The 15887-nt window shown below is 42.9% G+C and overlaps 1 long non-coding RNA gene across 4 annotated transcripts; it reads right to left on the bottom strand.

The window, feature by feature from the left end:
• Positions 1-246: 246 nt before the first annotated feature.
• On the bottom strand, positions 247-9767 carry LOC116438125. 4 transcript variants are annotated; one of them, XR_004237593.1, is made up of 4 exons: positions 9146-9763; positions 5879-5961; positions 5579-5646; positions 247-4979 (listed from the first exon to the last, which is right to left on the bottom strand). It is a non-coding gene; the product is annotated as an uncharacterized LOC116438125 (long non-coding RNA). The 4 variants fall into 4 exon arrangements; XR_004237592.1 differs by having other exon boundaries at positions 247-5646; positions 9146-9767; XR_004237595.1 differs by lacking the exon at positions 5879-5961 and having other exon boundaries at positions 9146-9758.
• Positions 9768-15887: the final 6120 nt, after the last annotated feature.

The following is a 15887-nucleotide window of genomic DNA, read 5'->3' as shown; positions in this document are numbered from 1 at the left end:
GTACATGCATGTGAGTGTGGGTAATGGGAGGTTTGGGATGTCTGCACCACTGATGACACAGAACTGTGGAGTCCAGGTTATTTCAGGCCACCAACAAGCACATCAGCTTCCAGTAATCATCTTTGATTGCAAAAGTCAGGCCGTGGATACCAGTGAGGAGCATGTCCCAAGCCACTCCCCTACCAGCTCTTTACAGGTTGTCGCAAATGAGTGTTTTAAGGTCACTTAAAGAATCACCAGCAAAAGTATTTGCTAAAGCAGGTTTATTATTCAAGTGAAAGGATGAGAAAGCATGTTGGCAATGTTTGCTCTACAGCCTACTAGATGGTTAAAGCAGAGAGAAAAAGCAAAGAAAAATCCAAAATCAATCTAAAAACTACCTATGCGAAGGCTAGCAAGGGGCAGGGGAGGGTGGGTGACGGGGGTGGGAGGATGGGGAGGGGGTGTGGAAGGGAATGGGAAGAGAAAAGGATAGGAAGGGGTAAGGATGAAAAGAAATGTGCAAGCCCCTTGTGTTAGGTCACAAGGGTCAGAGTATATCCCCATATTAAACTGGGCCCAGACTGGGCCAACAGTTTATGCCAAATACCCAGCAGTACTTAACCTTAGCATCACTTAAACTTAACAGAACTTAACCCTAACATCACTTAAACTTTACAGAACTTAAACTTAGCAGAACTTAAAATTAACTTCACTTAACTTTGCTTAAACTTAACAACACTTAAACTTAACACGAATTAACCTTAACATTACTTAAACTTTACACAACTTAACCTTATCACTTAAATTTTACAGAACTTAACAGAACTTAAAATTAACATCACTTAAACTTAGCTTTGCTTAAACTTAACAACACTTAAACTTAACAGAAATTAAACTTAAAAGAACTTAACCTTAACAGAAATTAACCTTAACATCACGTAAACTTAACAGAACTTAAACTTAACAGAACTTAAATGTAACAGAACTTAAACATGAAAGAACTTAAAATTAACAGAACATAAACCTAACATCACTTAAATTTAATAACAAACGTAACAGAAATTAAACTTAACAGCACTTAAAACTAACAGCACTTAACAGAACTGAAACTTAACAGCACTTAACCTTAACAGTACTTAACATGTAACAGCATGTAGTAGATAATTTAACTTAAACTACTTAGCAATGTATTCATATAGAATTTACTATAACACAGTAGTAACTTACTCACAGGCCTAACTTACAAATCTAAAATACTTAAGAAGCTAGAACAACAGTGCTTGTACATTTGCTCCAGCATTTTCACATTTGTATGCACACAAATATTAAAAGCCTGTTCAAGGTATACCTGTGAAAAAATCCCCTTTAATTCAGTTAAGTAGTCACTTTGAATGCCTTTGCATCTTTTCAGTGGGCTCAGGGTTGAGCCTTGAGGAGTGGGGATATGAGCTCAGGATTCGCCATTGTTTTTTGTCCTCCAAATTTGGCAAGCTTGAAAGTTCTCTGGCTCTGAGAGGCCTCACTCAGAGGGAGGGGCTGGGCACAGTCCCCTGTGGTCCAGGAGAGCTCAGAGGGTCTCACTTTGGACCGATGTTTATAATGTCAAAGAGAATGGGCTTCAATCCTAGTAATTTTCCATCCTGGCCCCAATTCAGCTTGGTAACTTTCTTTGAAAGTTCAGTAATAAAGATGTTGTCCCATCTGGGCTGCTTTTCAGGCCAGAAAGATAGATTTCCAAGGCTGTTAGTTAACAAACTGGAGCTCATTAGACAGTCACATTCCTGGGAACTGACAGATTGGTGGTCTGGTCACCTCTTGCCTCTGTGCCTATAAACAAAGATTTATTGTGCTCCAGTTTTAAACGGATGGAAATTCTTGACCCGGTTACCTAAATAAAGTTTTTTTAAGATTGCTTTGAACGTGATAAAACAACATTATAAGTGAGGAGGTCTGTGCCACAGCGTTATGTATCTAGCTAGTATACACACTCTAATATACAGAACTATATTCAACAACAAGAATAATACAACATAAACCAGAAAAATTCCAATAAAGTGCAACATTGTGCCTTGAATTCCTGTTGCAGTTGATGACTACCCAAATCAAATGTCCCACTAGTGGTGGTCTCCATTTCTCATCACTCTTTCTGCGATTATTTCTGTGCTATGTGTCATTTCTGTACCGCAATGAACAGTGATTAGGGTTCTGTGTCCATTGCTTCGGACGCATTCCAGCAGTCGACACAGATCATCTTGCTGCAGTAATTTTTTCACTAGTGCACGGTTCATCCCGAAGGGGTTGGGCAGTGAATCTCAATAGTATGTGTAGGTAGATTCTAGTAATTACTGTATTGTGACAGGAGCTGAATAATTAAAGTCACATCCCCTAATATTGGGTAATTGCTTATTTCTATAAGCCTAATGAGCATTTGTCAGGTCACAGTCCAGCCTAGGGTGGAGGTAGACCACCACAGAGGTCACTTGGAAACAAACTCAACTCACTCTTTTTACACAACTTCTACTTCCACAGACAGCAGAAGAAAAAAATGCTGCAATTGCTGCAAGTCCTCCCTCTTTGAAAAGGCCAGACTCATAAGTTTGGATTGCTAAAATAATGAGGGAAAAAAAGGAACCTCTGTTTTTTAAGGCAAGTTAACAGTCTAAATTCATCTGGGGGCCTCACTTTTAACTGCAATGCAACCTGCTTACCCAGACTATCTTCAAAGTTTTTTCTCACAATGCACTTGCAGAAATAAAGAATATACATATATATATATATATATATATAGTTACAAAGGCATATTTGACATTCTTGCAGTGGAAAAGATATTTATGTGGAAAAAATGCTTAAACAGAGAAATTTTTGATGTGAACACAAAGTCATGTGTTCAACTGGATGAGTGAATATTTGCCAGCAAGGAGGTAAATAAATGGCAGGCAGTACCTAACATGACGTAACAGCATGGGTTCTCTTCTTAGAACAGTTTCTTGCTCATATGGTAAAGACACTCCCTCCCTTATATTCAGTTTACACAAAATGTTTCCAAGTAGACAATTTGTGTACATTTTGCAAGTCAAGATGTTCGCAGTCGGGCAGATGTGGAGTTGTTTCAGCTTGGCTACTTACCACCAGTTTATCTGACAGAGCAGTAAGGCTGCTGGGTCCCATATTAAAAAACATGGCCTGTTACTAAAATTTAGAAAACATCTGTATGAACGGCTGCCTTCAGACTGCTCTAATTCTGCTCTAATTCTGTTCTAATTCTTCTCCTTTCTGGCACCCTCCATCGAGCCCTCTGGGACTTGCAAAGCCAAACTGGCGATTTGTGAGGGTTCCTCTGGAGGGTCTGTGGATGGCTCCGGGACCCGGAGATGGAGAAGTGGGGGTAGGAGACCAGGAACTGGGAGATGTGGCAGTGCCTGGAGGGGCTCCAGAGGGAGAAACAGGGGCAGGAATGCCAGGGGAACGACTTCAGTCTCTGGGTGCGGTCCATAGAGTTGGAGCTGTCGGAATTTCAGACGGAGATGCAGCAGAGCCGGTGAAAGACTGAGGTTTTGGCCGATGAAAAGTGGTGGCTGTAGGAAGAGGAGCAGTGGTGGTGGGAGCATGATGGGGCCAAAGGCTGGGAGTGGGTGCTGAAGGAGCAGCTGAGAATCATGAAGGCCCGCCTGAGCCAGATGAAAGAGCATCTGTGGATTCATGTGGACCATGTGGCTAGGCTCTGGGTCCTGGAAATGTCCCAGAAAACCCTCCTGGAAGAGCAGAAAGAGTGGCACTTCTAAAACCTTATCCAGGATCTCAAGAGGAATATCCCTGTGTTCTGCTGCCAGGGGTTCCAAAGGAGTCTGAGTGGCAGCAGGGGCTGCAGCACCTGCACTTCACCCTCCAAGAGACCCGGACACTACTGCTGAAGTGGCCCAAAGGAGTCCCACGTGGGTTGGGAGTGGAGCCCAGAGCTCCACTACAACTTCAGCTTCAATGTGTTCCCACCCACAGCTTACCAGAAGATTCAGCTGCTCATCCAGGTGACCCTGGACAGACACGCATCTTCACCTAAGGCCAGATGGGAAGATTTTTCTTCCAGTTTCCTGGAATTCTACAACGAACCTCTGTGGGATATGATGCTGGGAAAGGAGAAATGTGGAATTCAGCAGGAAATCTGATGGACCAGCCTGGGCAGCAGCAAGCTCCGTGCGCACAACATCATCTGGATGTCCGTGATGCAGGAGGAGAAGGTGCTGGAGCTGCTGCAATGCACGTGTGCTGGGCTTACCAACTGCTCATCCCACAGCTGCTCCATGTGCCGGGTGCGTGTCCATGCGGAGCACTGCGCACCTGATAACCCCCACAACTACTCCCTGATTCTGGGAGACCTGGCAGGGTCAGAGAGCCTTGATGAAACAGCATCTGATGGGAACTGGCTGCAGGAAACTCAACCCATAAGCTTTAGCCTCAGCGCCCTGAGGCCCATCACTGTCGCCTTCTGAAAAAAAAATGGCACGTTCTGTACTGGAACAGCAAACTGGTGGGTGCCTCTACACTACACCCTATGGCTCAAACTTTGGTATGGATGTGGTGATCCATGGAAACGGAAAAAGAAGAGAGAGAGGGAGAGGGACAGAAGAATAGAGGGACAAATACAATCTCTAAGCTGTCTCTAAGCGTTGGGGGTAATCTATAATTCTACATAATGTGCAAACCGATCACCAAAATGAAAAGCAAAATGATTAACATTAAGAAGACAAGCAAAAGGTGCAACATTTTGTTAAAAATCCCCACTACTGTTGGCAGTGACTCAAAAGAAATGGCCCACCATTGGGGTTCCCCGTCTATGTTCACTTGTTCCATCACTCAGTGGATGCCTTTCACATCATGATGAACAGAGTCAAAATCTTTTTTCCCTTGTCTTGTTCTTGCTTCAACAGCTGTCTTAGCTTGTCTTGTGGCAGCTTCTTTACCAACATGAGGATCACTCCAACAAGGAACAGGTTGTTAGACTGGGAACAAAATGTAGTCAGATTTCAGCAATAGGAAGAGGTAACCAGAGCTCAATAATTAAAACTGTGACCCTTACTTTGAACTAATTAATGAACACAAATGTTAGATTGATTACTTGTATCTACAGTAAGGCTGTCTACAAGTACAAAATAACAAGGGGTTCTCATTCAGGATGAATTCCCATCCATTCCGTCAGGCCACACTCCATGCTCCAGGGGACAGGGTATACTTCTGCTGTGATTTAATCCTGGCACAATGATTGGGTTTATGGTATTTACCAAAGGATTTTCTATTGCTGAAACAAAACCTGTGGCTTTACTGTTAGTGAGGTCTTAAGAGAAATTACCTAGTTAACACCAGCAGTGGAATTTCCTTCCAAATTTAGCTGGGTTATTCCAGGTTACCTTTTGAATTTCAGAGGACAAATTGCTTTGAACTCTTTTATAATTGCTGCCACAGCTGATAAACATCTAAGGTGTAGAATGTACTGTGGGTATCTTACTGCTTAGCATAAATAAAAGAAATTAGTGTCTCCCCTCTGTGGGTCAAGTTTGCTCATGTGTGAAGCAAGTTTGGTTCGTGCTGACAAAAATTGCACCTGCGAGGAGGATAAGCTGTCCTTCAGTGGTTAACTTGAGCTTCAGCAGGGATGTGTTGACACAATTCCTAGGAAGAGAAAACAGTACGAGTCTCAGACAGGTTTGTTTAACAACTTGGACTAATGGCAGAAGTCCTTTTCTCCACTCAGAATATGTTTTGCCTCTTTGAACCTAGTTGAATTGAATAGTAAATATCTCTTTGGTCCATCAGGACCAATTTGGCCTTGACATTCCTCAGGTGAAATCTTGTCTTCTACTTCACTAAGTGCTTCCTGCACAGCTGTTCCTGCTTCCCTCACCTTTTCTGGGGAGCAGGGTGGTCTCCTGCAATTAGAATTGTCCTCCACAAAGCAGGATGCTCTCTGAATTTGAGTTACCAGTTCTGCAAAACAGCACAACAGTGATTAAAGGCACAGTATTGGCATTCAATTTTCTGTAATAAACCCATAAGCCACAACTGTCAGTTTGGCTTTTTCACCAGCCAAACAGGAGAATTAAAAGGGGAGTGTGACTGAGTGATAGTACCTCTTTCCTCCAAATCTGTTACCACTCTGTAAGTGTTCAAGCATCTGCTTGCTTTGTGTTGGATTGGCAATATTGGGTACCTCAACTGTTAGTGGCACCAAATCAGCCAGAACAACAGAAATCCCACCTTGCTTCACAGCAAACATCCAGGACTGAGATACACAGCAATCCTTGGATCAGAGAGTGCAGGCACTGCCTGGAGCAAGCACACTGCAGTCTCTGAATTTCTTCTGGGGTTGGGGTTAATGCTTGAACCAAAGTACCACATTTGCCATCCAGTAAACACCAGGTTATATAGCTCAGAACACTGAAATCCAAATTTTCACTGTGATCTTTAACTGCAAAGCAAGTAGTCAGCATATTTCTCATGCAGGAGCCATAAATTAAGCTTAGCAGCTTGGCAGATAACACTTGCTCTGCTTACTTTGGTGCTTTTAACTCTTTGCTGCCTGGGTCACAGACTCAGCTTCTCAGCATCCCACTGTGTTACTACTGAATGTAGTGCTCCAGTCTCTACTAGGAATTTTATTAATTGTTCATGAGGACCACGTGCAATCTGAATGTTTGGGCCATTATTATGTATTCTTTGATAGAATTTCACTTGCTGGATTTCAATATCACTTGGCTTGTGGACATAATGCCCTGGCAAATCAGCCACCTGAACTGGAATCTGTAATGCCAGGTGAATTGGGAGCTTGCTTAAGCGTCATCTCTACCTATTCTTCCAATTTTTGGTTTCTTTCTTCCTTTGTTCCTTCAACTGTTTTTGCAGCTGCTCAAATTTCAATGACAGTAATAATTCAGCTGCTTTCCTCTCTTCTGTTTCCTCTCTCAGATCTTGTTTCTTTCTACTATGATTATCCAAATTCCCCGATAATTGTCTTTCCTTACACTCTGCCAAAGCAAGTAGAGTCCTAAAATGGTCATTCTCAGTCATAAGTTTATCAGCTTGTATTCTCAGTTTATCTCCTGTCTCCCTCTCAGAAGCCAGTGATGTCTTTAATACCTCATTTTCTGTCAGTTTTATTTTTGGTGAGCCTCCTTAGATGTTTCCAACTGCTGTTCCCCTGTTCACATACTAAGGACAGCAAGAAGTAATTTCCCAACTGCCAAATAACAACACCAGCCTGCGGGGCCACAGGAATGATAAGTTCCTTGGGACACTGTGGAGTTCTAGTTCCTGTGTCAACATGTTTATCCCACCTGTGGCAACGGAGTGCAACTTTCCTTTTCCCCAGGCACTGTATTACCTTCTCAAGAACAGCAGCAGATAATTCACCCCTCATTACTGAGAAATTCCCTGCTGCACACCTTCCACACACAACACATTCCATGGGACACTAGGACCCTGCTGCTCCTGTTTGGGAGGTCTGCTTCCCTGCTGCAATTCCAATCTCCTGATTGTTGTTGCTGTAGATAACCGGCTCCTGAACTATCTCCCCCCGCATTAAGGATCTTCCCTGATTCCCTTGTGGTTAACTCTCACCTCAAGGGGTCTTGTAATTGTACCACAAAGTGTTTTATCAGGTCTGTCAAATCTCCGATCACAAGACACGTCACGTTTGGATCAGCAACCAGTGACACAGCTGAGGGCTGTCCCGGAACCAACCATCTCTCATCCATCCATTGCAAACCTGCTGCCTCCTATGCACTCTCCACCACATGATCTGTAGTTGTGGTCTCTATCCTCACCTGGATCAACCCTCTTTAAAGGATCCAGACATCCTGCCCAATAGAAAACTCTCTGAGTTAAGGACCACAGTTCTCTCTGGTGACCCAGCATTAAAAACACTCCTGGCCTCCTTGGGCGTCTGCCTCAGAAAACCACATTCAATCAATTCAATCACCAACCACCACAGACACTCTCCAAACACACTCAGTTTTGGATTCCCATGAGAGTCTGCTATATTTTTCCTGGAACTTTGCTATCTTGGCCCCTGTAAAGACCACAATTTTAGGAACAGTTTGCTGGCCCTGACCATCACTGAAGGTTTCTAAATCCTGACATTCCTCCCACGAGATTTTCTCTCTCTCACACAAATCCTGAAGCTCTGTCTGCAGCCTGCTATATGGCCACGTTCGGCAGTGAGGAATGCCTCTGCCTGCAGCCTGCTCTCCTTTTCCTGACTGAGCTCAGCAACAAGCAAAGCTTCTGCCTGCACCCTGCTCTCCTTTCCACGATCACTCTCAGCAATGAGCAGCCCCTTTGCTTGCATGTTGGCATACCTCTCTTTTTGGGCAGTGGTTAAAGCTGCTTCCAAAAGTGCACCCAAAATGATTTATCTTTCCCCTTCCATAACTTTCATTCACTTAACACCACATTCATCAGTTTAAATGCAGCCTCAGGCTTATACCAATTTTAATTTGCCCATTCTCTCAATTTTTGCACAATCAGGGAGCAGTCAAACACTGACATTTCCCAGACAATCTTGGCTTGCAGCTGCTCCGATCCCTCCTGGCTGTTAACAGACGCTTCCCAGCACTCTCTACCCAGAAATCACTGGTGGAGTGGTGTTATCTCAAAGGCACCCCTTCGACAACAGCACAGTGTCTGTGATGACCCAACCTTAAGGGGAAGGAAACCCCTAAGATTTGTAAATGCCCATTGGTCAAAAGGAACAGCAAAAGTCAGAGGGTCCTCGAACAATTAGAAAGTTCTATTAGCAAGTTGGCATGGAAATTGGTGTGGTAGCCCCTGACCTACTATATAAGCACACAGCTGTGGGTTTTAGATAAAGGGATAGGGTGAAAGGGAAGAAAGAAATTAAAGAGGCAGAGATGAATTAAAGCGAGCAAAAGAGAAAAAAAGGAAAAAGAAACAGGAAAAGAGAGAGATATAAAAAAGAGGGATGAATGAAAGGAAGAAAGCAAGCAAGAGAGCAAGAAAAGAGAAAGCAAGTAAAGCAAAGCAAAGCAAAGCAAAGCAAGCAGGAGAGAGAGAAAGAGAAAGAAAAAGAGGAAGAAAGGAAAAGAGAAAAAGAGAGAATTAAAAAAAGAAAAATAGGAGAAAAGAGTGAAAAAGAGAGAGGAAAGGAGATTACCAGCCCTGGTTCCAGCGCCAATCCAGGTGACGGGATGTCGATCCCGGTTTCAGTGCCGATCCAGCTGATGGAATGCCGATCCTAGTTTCAGCGCCGATCTATTTGATGGGATGTTGATCCTGGTTTCAGAGTCGCGGCAGCTGTGGTAGTCCAGTTGATGAGATGTCCAGGGTTCTGGAGATGCTGCCTGGGCTTCGGGACATTTTATAGGCAGGTTTCCCCGCCCTGAAGATGGGTTTCTCACTTTCTATGTAAATTAGTTGTCATGCGCAGTCCGTTCTTTCAGACCCTTCTGGAAATGGGTTGGAGGGCTCTGGGGGTCTTAATCCCACCCTATAGTCCATGCCCACTTCCTGCCACTCATTCCTGCACTTGCGCTGTGCTATGTTGTGGTTGTTTGTCACAGAAAAATGCCCTATCTCTGCCTGGCCCCCCTTCTCCAGCCAAAACTTGATCTTTCTCATGGCCGTGTTAATAACAACAGTCCTTGGTTATTACCAACAATTCTTGTCTGTTATTTCCAACAGTCCTTGGTTGGCTCCACAGCCATCTGGTTATCGGTGTTTGAGACATCCACATTACCCCCTTATCTTCGGGGAATCAAGCACTCAAAAAGATCTCACTTTGGACTCTTCTTTAGGGTGCCCCAAAAGAGTGGGCTTTAATTATGGTAGTTTTCTATCCTGGCTGCCACCTGAATCAGTAATTTTCTTTGAAAGTTCAGCAACAAAAATATGATTCCACTTAGATTGTTATTCAGGCAAGAAAAATAATTTTCCAAGGCTGTTCGTTAAAAAACAGGTCCCCCTCAGACACCTGTTAGCTCCTGGGAACAGGCAGTGCTTCTGATAAGCTCAAGAGAGGCTTAGTCAAGCTGCTGTTTGCCAAGGCCAAAGCTTAACGAGTACTTTTCAGATCAGAGTGCAGCCACGGGAGGGGGAAAGAGATGCACCACCACAATCCATCCCATGACTGTAGTGAGCTTCTCTGGTGTCTATAGACAATCTATATGGGCACACAACACTATGGAAAAGGAGATCTAGAGAGACAGCACATTAACACAGTTTAGGATTTTCCTTCGTTTTACATCCACTGTGTCTGTGTATCCAAGAACCTTGGTTATTGTGTGGACTAAAAACCGACTTTAAGGTCATGATACTTAATTAAAATGATCTTTTAAGACATTCAGTTTATGACTCAGATATTCAGAAACTTTTTGTGGTAAGTGCTAACTTCGGGTTAAGAGCCTGCAAAATCTCCTGTTTTCAGTTCACAAAAAAATTTAACAGTAGTATGTTCCAGGACTTATTTCAAAGTTATTCTTTCCTTTCACATAACAATGAGGTGAAAAATCCATAGTCTTTTAATGTCCTAATTTTTTAAAAATTTCTCTGCTGAATGATACTAAATAATTTCCAACCTTGTGACACACAGTCACCTGAAACAAGGTCCTAAACCTCACAGACCTGCAGAGCCATCTTCACACAGTGAATAGGTGTGGTGCAAGTAAAGGTGTTCTTGTGGAAGTCAATGCAGGCACCCAGATACAGTAGCACACATTTTCAAAATACTTGACATCATACGGGTGCTTTGATGTAAAATTTATGATGACAAAATGACCAGAGACATTGACCATTGTTAAACACACTGCAATTCACCCTCTGCAGGTTGAAGCATTTGCCCTTCTACCAACACATACACTGTAGAAGATCCATTTCCTGGCATGCATACAGTTTTGCTAATATAAGCAAAAACAAAACCAAAAAAAAGAAAAGGCATCACAAACCCCAAAACTGCTAAAAATAAGTGCAACAGCATTCCTGAACCAGTGCGATACTGTAGTTTTCATTTCAGCTAACGTGTTTCACACAACAAATCAAAGCTGTGTTCTTAATAAAATGCCATCACATTTTATCAGCTGGCGTTGTTACAAAGGCAAATGTTTGTTGTTACCTACAATTACTTTAAACATCAATAAAACAAACAGAAGGGAACGTGACTGCTGTGAATTACTGTGGATCACAGGGACCACAAATGCTCATATACACCTGGCACCTTGTCTGCAGCATCACTTCCCAACTTTGCCTTATAGGCTCTTTATGTTTCCTTTGTAAGGCCTTTTGTCTAAGGCAGACCAAAGCCAAGGGGAAGCCTGCTATGAGCTTCAAAGGTCGTTGAATGAAATCTGATTTCAGTCAAGTGCAAGTAATTTTACAGCAGATACCACATTGCAAAAGGATAAAATACCCATGCACTGGCTTCAGCTTAACCGTGCAGTGTCTGAGAGGAAGGCTTTGTTTGGTGTTGAACAATACAAGATTGATTTTTACTTGCTGCCTTCCAAATAGCAAATGCAAGCTCCTCTTGGAGGACATGCAGAACCATGTCCCCTGAAAGGAGCACTGTTTAATCTTAGAAATTCTGCATTTTTCTGACTGCTGGAACAACACAGCTATCATCTATTGTGAAATGTGAGAACCAGAGGGGAGGGAAACTACTTTTGCCAGACAGAGGGTTTTCAAACTTATCCAGTGGATAAAAGATGGATTCACTGCTTTTCTGTGTTTTCACAGGTGTGCATCCAGAGGATATTTCAAACTTCAAACTGTGTGGGAGCAAAAGTACTTTTTAAAATCTTAAAACACAGCAAAAGCTTCAAGCAGAGCTTGAACCCTCCTGGTCCTCTAACCACACATAGAATCAGCAAGTCACAAAATACAAACCCATGATAAATCATGTTTGATTTACTCTAGTACTCTGAAATACAGAAGACTTGCTTAAATGATTTCTCCCAGTCATTTAAGACCTAGGAAAAAACTTTCATTTGTTCCTGCTGGTGATGGAACTAATTTTTGTGAGTGAAAGTTCAAGATTTAGCAAAACATGGGCAGATAGCCTGTTTTCCACCACACAGAAAGCTAAGGTTAAGTAAAATCTAATTGTTCCATTGAATATTTTTTTTCCTAAATACTTAGAGATGCAAATTTGAGAAGGGAAAGAGCAAAGCTGTTTTGGATAGTTCTGTGAGGATGAAGAATAAATTTTTCTATTTCTAGCAAGTAATTTTGCATTTATGTAAGCATGGACATTTAGTCAGGAGAAGCAGAGCAGCCACATTATACAAGTTAGACAGCTTAAAAGTTGTCTGAACATTCCTGGGGTTGTTTTTGAAAAAGTGTTTATCTCTTCTCCGTTTCTCTCTTCCCCCTTCTCCACACAAAAAACCACCAGAAAACAAACCAAACCAAAACAAAAAAAATCCCCACACATTCTGTCTGAGATCAAGGCCTTTGCTGACGCCAGTTTGGAGCAGCTGCCTCCAGCGGCTTTGCAGGCTCTGGTACAGACATGGTCTCTCTAACAGGCTGCCCCAGTCACTTGGCATCTTGCTGGGAGGCAGAGGTACCTGGGAGGTGATCTGGAGCCTTCTTTCACTGAGTTTGTTTCCACAGGCAAGGTTTGCCACCTACCTTGTTAAAAGACAAAGTTCCTTGTTCACTTCTTTCATGTGTCTTTTGAGATAAACTGGGAAGACCCCCCCAGACTGTTGGTGTCTCTGCACCTTCCAGAGTGAAGCAATATCTTGTAGGAGGCACATGACTGACAAAGCTGTGCCCACATGAACTGTAAATGATGGGCAGAACCCCAAGAAGTAGGGGATCTTGTGTCTAAATGGAAATAAATAACAAAGAGAGTTCTTCTTTGGTTTGTGCACACAAAACCACACAAAAGAAAGGAAATCAGCACACCCATGTGATATCTGTCAGCACCAGATTTTGTCGTTATTCAAGTTAGTTGAATGTTGCATTTATCATGCTGATGGAGTTCAGAGGCAGCTGCTGGGCCCTAATCCAGGTTCATAAATTCTACCATTGTGGCCTCCGAGCATCCAAGTGTTACACCCTTAGGATGGCGTTTGATTTCTCACTCTCTGCTCGTCTAGTGTAAATTAGAATAGTTTCTCACATCTGCTCTTTACCTGGCTAAACAGCTGTTCAAAGTGTAGCATAGAGCAGAGTTTAGTCTCCTTGCAGCATCTCACTGAGTGCAAGGCAGTGCTCACTCCATCCTCTGCTGTCCTGCAGGCACACAACCTTTGCAGCTCTGCCTTAATCTTCCCACATGTACATTACCACATCCTGAAGGAACCTCTGCCACTCCCCAATTTTTTTAAATACCTGCCTTGCCACTTAAGCAGTAGTTGGAAAGGAACCATGAGGAGCAGGCTCTTCTTTCAAAGGTGCCCAATGTGCTGAAAGCGCTCATGATTTTGAGCAGATGGCATAGTTTACTTCACCGTTGTTTCCTGTCCACATTCTGCCACCCAAAATGCATGCTCAGATACCAGGCTTTCCCAGCAGTGCAGATCTGCCTTGCTAATGCCTTTTACTTCAGGGTGAGGAACCAAAGATTTGAACCAGCTGAAGGGCAATTCAGCTCGAAGGGCAAATGTGGTGGTTGGCCTTGGCACCCATCAAGGTGCTCCATCTCTCCCCATACTCAGTGAGGCAGGGTGGATAAAATATGAATAAAAACTCATGGATCTCTGAGATTATGGCAATTTAATAAAGTAAAGCAAAGGTAGCGCATGAAAACAAAGGAAAACAAAAATATTTTCTCTCTACTTCCCATTAGCTGTTTTCTGGGAAGCAGGGCCACAGAACATGTAATGGTTGTTCCAGAAGACAAACCCTTTAAAAATTAATCTCCCCAAGAGCTCCTCCTTTCTCTTGGTTTTTATTGCTGAGCATGACGTGACACAGTATGGAATATATCTCAGGTCCGCTTGGGTCAGGTGTCCTGGTGATGTCCCATTCCAACCTCTTGCCCACCCCTAGCCTAAGAGCCTCAGCGGTGGGTGGGTTGAAGATAGTGCTGTTCGAACACTGCTCAGCAGCAGCCAAAACCAGGTGTTTAAGACCAGTCCCTGAGAAAAGCACAGCACAGCACCACGAGTGCTGCTATGGGGAAATCTAACCCCATCCCATCCACCTCTGAATCTACAGGACCTACTGGTTTGGTTTTGTCCGTTTGCCCACCAGTGATGGCGTTATTGCTGTTATCTCTACACCATTGCAGCTGTCACAGAGCAGGACACTCAACTGGTTTTACTCAAACTGGGCAACTAACCCAGGACAATGTGCACACAAGTGAGTTGCCTTAGTGGTTGTTCACAGCTGCCCAGTAGTGTCAGGTGTGCCTGGGGTATGGAGGAACAAAAGGTGCCGAAAAGGGTGGTGAACCACATGGCTAAAAATTCAGTGAAAGAACTTAGCATTTTGCGGCATGCCAGCATATATGGGTCATGCTACATCCTACACAAGGAATTTTAGAACCTCTTATCCATCCCAGAGCTGTGAATGTGTTGTCCCAAAATAGGCTCTTTCACCTGGTGTACAAGAGACCAATACAGACACAGAGTCAAGGTACTTGATTTATTTACAGTTCTGTGCAGAAGGAGGGGCTGGGTGGCAAATCCACAAAGCCAGCACTGTGACTACCAAAACTTTTCACTCTTTATTCCCTTTTAGCAAAAAAATGCATTAATGCTCATTGCAATCAATGTCAGTCACCTTATAAGTTGGAGAACAGGGAAAATGTATTGTAGAGCTTTTTGTTTTGTTGTGAACTTGGATGAGGTTTGTTTAATGCTGATGTTTTTATGACATTGTATAGAGATCCAGGTGTTGACAAAAATTGTAAATTTGGAACAGATATGCTGCTGCTCTGTATGCAGGAGAAAGAGGCAAGAGATTTTATATTGCAGAGGGGAGGAATCAAAAGGATACAGATAAAAATAATGAGCCTAAAAGAAATGAGGATTTTAGTGCTGCTGCGGGCTGGACTCAAGGACATACTCAGCCAGTGATACTTGAAAGACAAACAGTGGGGGTAGAAGTCTAGCCAGTTTTTGCATATGCTCCTTTTACTACTTCAAATTTGTTGGACTGAAAATGATCTGCTGGCTCATACTGAGAGAATCCTGAAGGAATATATCAGCTTTTGGAAACTGTTGTGCTGACTCATAATCCTAACTGAGGGGAGGATGTGCAGCCTATATTGAATATGTTTTACTGTGGGAGAAAAAAGATTGGTGTTAAAGAAGGTGAAAGAAGATGAATACACAGGAGGTTTGGGGTATGAATGGTACACAAACACACACACACACACACAGCCAAAATCCATGTGCTGTTTATAGGCAGGAAGGGTCACTTAAAAAATGTAAGTGTTATGATGCTGGAGAAATTTTTACAAGTACAGGGGGCTGGGAAAAAAATAAACGTGAGGAAATGCCCAGCAGATCCCCTAGTTACAGTAAAACCAGTGAATGGAACAATAGGTTTTTGGCTGATAGCAGAGCCACACGTTCAGTAAAAACTATCTGCAAGGGCTTGCTAAGTAAAGTTACAGCAGTGATTGTTAGGGCAGTGGGGAAAAAAGAGCTTTACATGTATTCTTATGACTCATGGAGTGGATGATTAGAGATTCTAACCTGATTCACAGGTTTCTACCTGCCAGAATGTCCCCTCCCTTTGTTAAGACAAAATTTATAATGCAAATTAAATGCTTGAATAACTTTTTTTTGAAAACTCTGTACAGCTGCACATCTCACAAGAAAAGGCCATGATAGGCCTTTTGTTAATGAGCCAGACCTCATAGCAGCCCGATACCCCGGATGTGGTATTGAACACTGCTTAGCTGAATTTAATGTCACTAAAAAAGTTCTCAGGTGTAAGGGCTG

The sequence above is a fragment of the Corvus moneduloides genome, chromosome Z (assembly GCF_009650955.1).
Source record: "Corvus moneduloides isolate bCorMon1 chromosome Z, bCorMon1.pri, whole genome shotgun sequence".
NCBI classification, from domain to species: Eukaryota; Metazoa; Chordata; class Aves; order Passeriformes; family Corvidae; genus Corvus; species Corvus moneduloides.
Note: the sequence above shows the minus strand (reverse complement) of the source record. Positions and strands in the feature narration are given on the sequence as shown.